The 6,246-nt window shown below is 47.3% G+C and overlaps 1 pseudogene; it reads right to left on the bottom strand.

Moving 5' to 3' along the window:
• Positions 1-353: 353 nt before the first annotated feature.
• LOC107531924 (casein kinase I pseudogene) lies at positions 354-1,331 on the bottom strand (annotated as a pseudogene).
• Positions 1,332-6,246: the final 4,915 nt, after the last annotated feature.

The raw sequence follows: 6,246 nt of genomic DNA, 5'->3' as shown, positions 1-6,246 counted from the left end.
CTGAGATATCAATGCTGTATAGTTCGAAGTAAAAGGCTTTAACAAAAAAAATTGGCATATGCACACTTCCTCCACCAATTTGTGTTTGTCCACCATTCAGTTAACTTTTCCACTTGGGAAAAAAAAAAATGCAATAGAGAACTGGACACCATGTTTCCTTGCCTCAGTTAATATTTACAATTACAACAATGCTTCCCAGAGCCGGTTTGTACTGAAAGTAAGTCCTTTACACCAAGGAAATGGCTGTCTACAACCACTGGCTCGTGCACACATGAACTAAAATTCCTAGAGTTGGGGAGAAACGAATGCCGCTCCGATCATCCGCACTGCTTCTTGTGTTCTCTGACCCGCGCTTAGCACCCCGTGGGGGTCTGGGCCTGCTGACCCTGCCCGCCCGAAGGGGCTGCCTGCTGTGCTGCTTTCTGCTTTAACATCGTCCAGTCAAACGTGTAGTCATACTGGTGGTTCAGGGTCCTGAAGAGGATGCGGAACAGCTGCCTCAGGTACATGTAGTTGGGGGCCTCCTCAAAGCGCAGCCCGCGACAGTAGTTTAAGTACATGGCAAACTCCGCAGGAAACCCCTTGCACAGCACTTCGACGGGAATGGACATCTTCTTCTCACTAATCTTCTCGTATTTCTGTATCTTCGTCGCAGCCTTCAGCCCCTGCCACGGCAGGCTGGTTCTGTTAAAATACATCAGCACATACCCCAAGGACTCCATGTCGTCGCGGCGGCTCTGCTCCACGCCCAGGTGCGCGTTGATGCTGGCATAGCGCGCCGTGCCCGTCAGGTTTTTGTCTTCTCTGTATGGTATGTGTTGCCTTGTCCTGTTGTCTCTGTACTTTTTGGCCAAACCAAAGTCAATGAGGAACAGCTTATTGCAGTGACGGCCAATGCCCATGAGGAAGTTATCCGGCTTAATGTCCCTGTGTATAAAATTCTTCGTGTGCACATACTCAACCCTGCTGATCATCTGGTCGGCTAGCATGAGTATGGTTTTCATGGTGAAGCTTCTTGAGCAGAAATTGAAGAGGTCTTCCAGGCTGGGCCCGAGGAGGTCCATGACCAGCACGTTGTGGTCCTTCTCCTGACCGTACCACCGAATGTGCGGGATGCCCACCCCGCCCTGGAGGATCTTGTAGAGTTTGCTCTCGTACAGCAGCTGCGGGTGCCGCGCCTTCAGCGACTCCAGCTTCACCGCCACCTCCTCGCCGTTGGTGATGTTGATCGCCAGGTAGATGTCCCCGAAGGAGCCGGACCCGATCTTCCGCACCAGTTTGTACTTCCCGCGGACGGTGAACTCGGTCTGGGAGCTGCTGCAGCTCTCCATCCTGAGCCCAGGGCCGAGGCCGCTCCCCACACCTCTGCGAGGACCACGGAGGCCTCCGCGCTCCGGCCCACGCAGCGGACGGAGAGCAGCCGGAAACGGAAACGGCGGCTCTTGGCGTCACAGGGCCCAGAATCCGCCGAGGGCACCCTATTCGCCTCCGCTCAGTCAGGTTTCTCTTCCGCAGGCCGCCGTCTGTAAGCGGTTCTCCAGGTTCCCAGGCTGGGCTGCTTGGTTTTCTGGGCGGCGGCTGCTGCCTCGCTCTCCTGGCGACGTGGCGGGATGGAAAAGGGGCGCGTTGCGTTAGGGCGGTGATACTGCTGCCACCACTGCCATCGCCTCCCGCCCTGAGGGACCCCTGTCTCTACGGTGACGCTGCCATCTTGTGACTCCGGCTCCAGGCAACGCAAAATGGCCGCCAGCCCCCGGGAGCTGCGGCTTCAGGAGCGCAGAGCACTCTGGGAAAGGGGTCGCGGGTGCTGACCCCGAGGCTCCGCCCCGAGGAGGGCGGGACCGGAACCAGGAGAGTCGCGACTCAAGCCGGGTCCAGTCCTCGCCCAGCCGCTCCTGCGTCGTCTTGCAGAATTTAACTGTTCCGCACACGAGCTATTTAAGTGTCGCTGTTTTGAATTTATGGGGTTGAATTATGGCCTCCTCCTCTGGGAAGTGGTAGCTCGGGGATGGAGGAGCTGCGTCATCGGTCAGAATTTTGGCCTTTCGTCCTGGCCTTCATTTTCTCCGTCTCGCTTTTTGCCTAGCCGGCAGGTTTTTCTTTTGTTTTGTGGAAGAAGGAATGTTCGCGCCCTTTCCTCCGCGCTTCTCTCGGTAGGAACCACACCGTGGCGCCCTCGGCTGAAGCGCTGAGAGCCGCACCCTGGGGCAGCTGGCGCCGGGGCTCCGGCGCACCGCGGACCCGCTGAGGTTGTGACGTAAGACGCTGAGGGGCGGGGTCACAGCAGCCGCCGGCGCCCGAGGCGCAGCCGCGGGCGGGAGCCACCGGAGCCTCTGGACCGGCGGCCATGGAGGATGGGGCGGGATCTGCGGCAGAGTCAAGGTACCATTTATAGCAGCTTCGTTTTGTCCGTTTCCGTGCTTTTTATCTACAGTAGCATCCTCGTCAAAACTCAGTGGGCGGGTAAAGCAACCTGGCTGCGTGTTCCTGCTTCTCGTTACTTGGAGAACTTCGTGCCATTCCTGAGGTGGAAGCAGGGATGGGACTGACTAGTGTCAGAGGGCCGGAGGGCGCGGGGTGGAGAGGAGAGGAACCAAAGGACTTGTAGGCGCATCTGCACAACCCCGGGGGCAGAGGGCCTGGGGCGGGTGGAACGGTCACTGGGGAGAAAAGGGGGCGTCTGTAATATTTTAAACAAAAATAAATAAATAAAAAACCCTCAGTGGCGACTCAACGTTTTACTACGATGAGGTGATTTTTTTCAATAAATCAGACATTACAAAAGTGCCATCACGTGCTCTCCATTTCTCTTGGGTTCATACTCTAGTATTTTGAAGTCGAAATACTTGCTTCCTTTAAAAAAAAATCGTTTCACTCACGTACTTACGACATTAAAATGCCTCAGACACTAAGACCTATAGATGTAAAGACTAGTAAAATGAGGCACCCGCTAGTAAAGAGGCTTAATCTGATCAGGTGATCCACAGACAGTGCAGGTGCTATGGGAAAATGCACGTGTGCCAAATAGCATCCTTTTGATGGTTTTTTTTGGTCAGATATGACCCTGGTACATCATGTCTATAAATTTACCTAATTAGCTTCTGTGGGATTAAAAAGAAGTGAAATTTCTAAAGTATTACTGTCAGTCTATCCATAATAGTGGATTTAGCTCCCTGAAAGTGCCCTCAGTTCTTAAAAACGTGCTGAAATGCACCATTTCAATAAGTGGCTCAACCCTCCTATCACCACCTTCACCACCTGGAAAAACACAGGGAACAGATTATCGAACAGTCTCCTTGACAGGTCCCTGTATTTCCGATGAATAGATGCTCTGAGTCCCCATTGTTTGCCATGTCCACAGACAGGACTCAGTTAATGAAATGGCTAATTAGATTTCTGTAATCCTGTAGTCATTGTGTTGGAGGTGACATTTTGTCAGTATTTCTCTTGTGGCTCCTTCAGTGTGATAGGACACATTTTCCCTTAGCCAACTTGGCTCTTGTTATTTTGCTGGAATGGCAGTTCCCTCTGTCGGCTTAATGAAATCACTGCCCTCCCAAATACGGCTCTGCCACTCAGCATTTAAATAGAAAAGAATAGGAAAATGATCATCTGATTAGTCAAACAGGCCCAAGTTCAAAATCCATTTCCAAAATCAAATAATAGAATTGGATTGAGTTCAGAGTGGAGGAATGACTTAGGTATTATTACATACTGTAGTACATATTCATTGACCAGCAGAATGTGGAAGGATTTCAAGTTCCAAGTTCTTGAAAAAGTGTGGGCAGGGCGCTATTTTAGGCAGCTTTTTTAGACCCTAATAACTGTATTAATAGCCAAGAAGTGAAAGATTATGACCAGTGCCACAATTCAAGTACTAAATACAAATTATGTAAAATACTGGAGCAATAATAGTGCCATTTAGAACTTGATAGTTGTATAAAAAGAAAAAGGATTTATATATTTGAATTTTAATTAATATAAGTTTATTTTCTATAAATTGTACTAATTCCCATTTCAAGCCACCTTTTGATCAGTGCAGAAATTCAGTGTTAATCATTTTGAGAGTCATCTCCACCCTTGTCAGGAGACTGTATCTAAGTTTACCCTTTTTAACTTGACTTGGAGGTAGAGGCTAGGAATCTTAAAGCCAGCAATCACTCAAGGTTCCACTAAGATATCTTCAGTCTACCCAGGCCTCAGGGCTGTGTCCACATAAGTCACACCTGAGAAACTTTCAGGACCAAGAATGTCTTCTGTTGAGGTAAATGGGAGTCACCTACTTGCTTTCAGATGAAGCATAGGGAATGTCTTTATTCTAAGAAACCATGTGTACCTAGATACACAGGGGAGTGCTTTGCCATCCCAGTTGTTTCATCTCACAGCATTATTCTCAATTGAAGACAGAGCATTCCTTTCATCTTAAGCTTACATGGGGTTAGGCCAGCACTTCACTGCTACACCTAGCATGCCTTCTGTCTTGCAGTCAGCTTGCTTACACACACATCACACACATCACTTCCACTTAGTCTCTGTTTCCTTCTCTTGTTTACGCCCAACAAGTGACCTGTATTCCTGATGGACAGACATGAGGCTTTGATCATGCACACGGTAACTTCTCTAATACTACTTGTGTCTTCCGTAATGCTTTTCATTCTCCAAAGAATGATTTTTGTTCTGGAAAGAAAAGTTGGGAACAAAGTACTGTCTTCTTCCTTTCTGCTATGCCACAGGCATTCCCTGATGCATTACATGAAGAATGGCAAAAGCTGTGAGGTGTGAGGAAAGAGGAAAATTAGACAAAATAGTGGACAAGATTGGTGAGAATAGCAAAAGTTCCCACTGTGTGTGTGTCCAGAGCAAACTTGTATGATAACTTCGCATCATCTTGGGTGGATCAAACTTCTTTCCCCAGAATTCCCTTCCACGTATGTTTCCGGACAGGATTGGGTATAGGAGAGATTGTTTCACAAAAGTTATAGGAAGGAGAAGAAGAAGCAGATATTTTATATCATATACACACCTTTTCCCCCTTAGCCAATCAAATGCTAGTCTAGGTGTTGCTGTGAAGGAATTTTGCATATTTAATAAAACCCATAATCAATTGACATTAAAGTTGAGAGATTACCCTGAGTGGGCATGTGGGCATGACTTAATCAGAAGTTCTTAAAAGAGGGACTTAGGTATTCCCTAGGGAGAGAAAGGGACTCCCACTTATGAAGCAGCATTGGTATATATATTCTTTCTGATCTGTATATGTTTCTCTAGTTGAAACCCTGATATATACAACCTATTCAATAAACACACTTGTTATCCAACCAATTGTTTTCAGCCCCTCACTTCTGAAAGTCAGCAAATCAGCAGTGAACTAGGTCTAAAAAATACTCCTCTAAATGCCAACTAGTCAACAACAGTCTCATTCTAGTAACCACAGCTCTATAGATTATGCCTACCTTGTTATACCTTTAGAAGTAAAGTTAGCAAATCCCTGAACACCATGTTTCCCTGAATCTGTATATAAAATCAAATCTTCTCTGCTCAGAGAGACTGTGCCTGACCAGCATAGCTCTCTCTTACTATATTGAACAATAAAGTCAGCTTTGCCTTTTTATTTCAGATATGGAATAGTGATTTCATCATCCTTCACACCCCACTGCACAGGTGTTATGGTTCTCCAGAGAAATAGAACCAAAACCTACATCTACATCTATCTACCTACCTACCATCTTTCTATATCCTAAGATATATCTTGCTTTTCCACTCATCACTTCCACTTAGCCTCTATTCCCATTTCTAGTTTACTCTCAATAAATGATCTATATTCTAGCCCAAAGATAGAGTAATGGGGCATAATGAAGCCTTGATCATACGCATACCTTCCCTAATATAACTTGTGTTTTCTGTGATGCTTTTATTTCTCCAAAAGATCTCTGCTGAGCTCGTTCTTTGCTAAGTACTGACATAGGACACAAATATTTTCATGTCTTTTACCCAGTCAGAAAGCTCTATCCACATATCTCTTCCCCAAACTTCTTTATCACCAATTTTCCAATCTTGTTCCATCCAAGTCCCTGACCATCAGCCCAACAACTGGCTGCAGCCTTACTCAGTATAATTGCATGTCTTGCCTCTTTGCCTTCCAAGCAAAGTGAACAGCCAGGTGTTCTGTCCACTAGGGGAATTTCCCTTAGTCGCTGTCTTTCAGGGATGTCCCAGAGAGGGGCTGTAGTGCTGCACCTGTCCACT

This window comes from Miniopterus natalensis, chromosome 11 (assembly GCF_054644295.1).
Source record: "Miniopterus natalensis isolate mMinNat1 chromosome 11, mMinNat1.hap1, whole genome shotgun sequence".
Taxonomy (NCBI): Eukaryota; Metazoa; Chordata; class Mammalia; order Chiroptera; family Miniopteridae; genus Miniopterus; species Miniopterus natalensis.
Note: the sequence above shows the minus strand (reverse complement) of the source record. Positions and strands in the feature narration are given on the sequence as shown.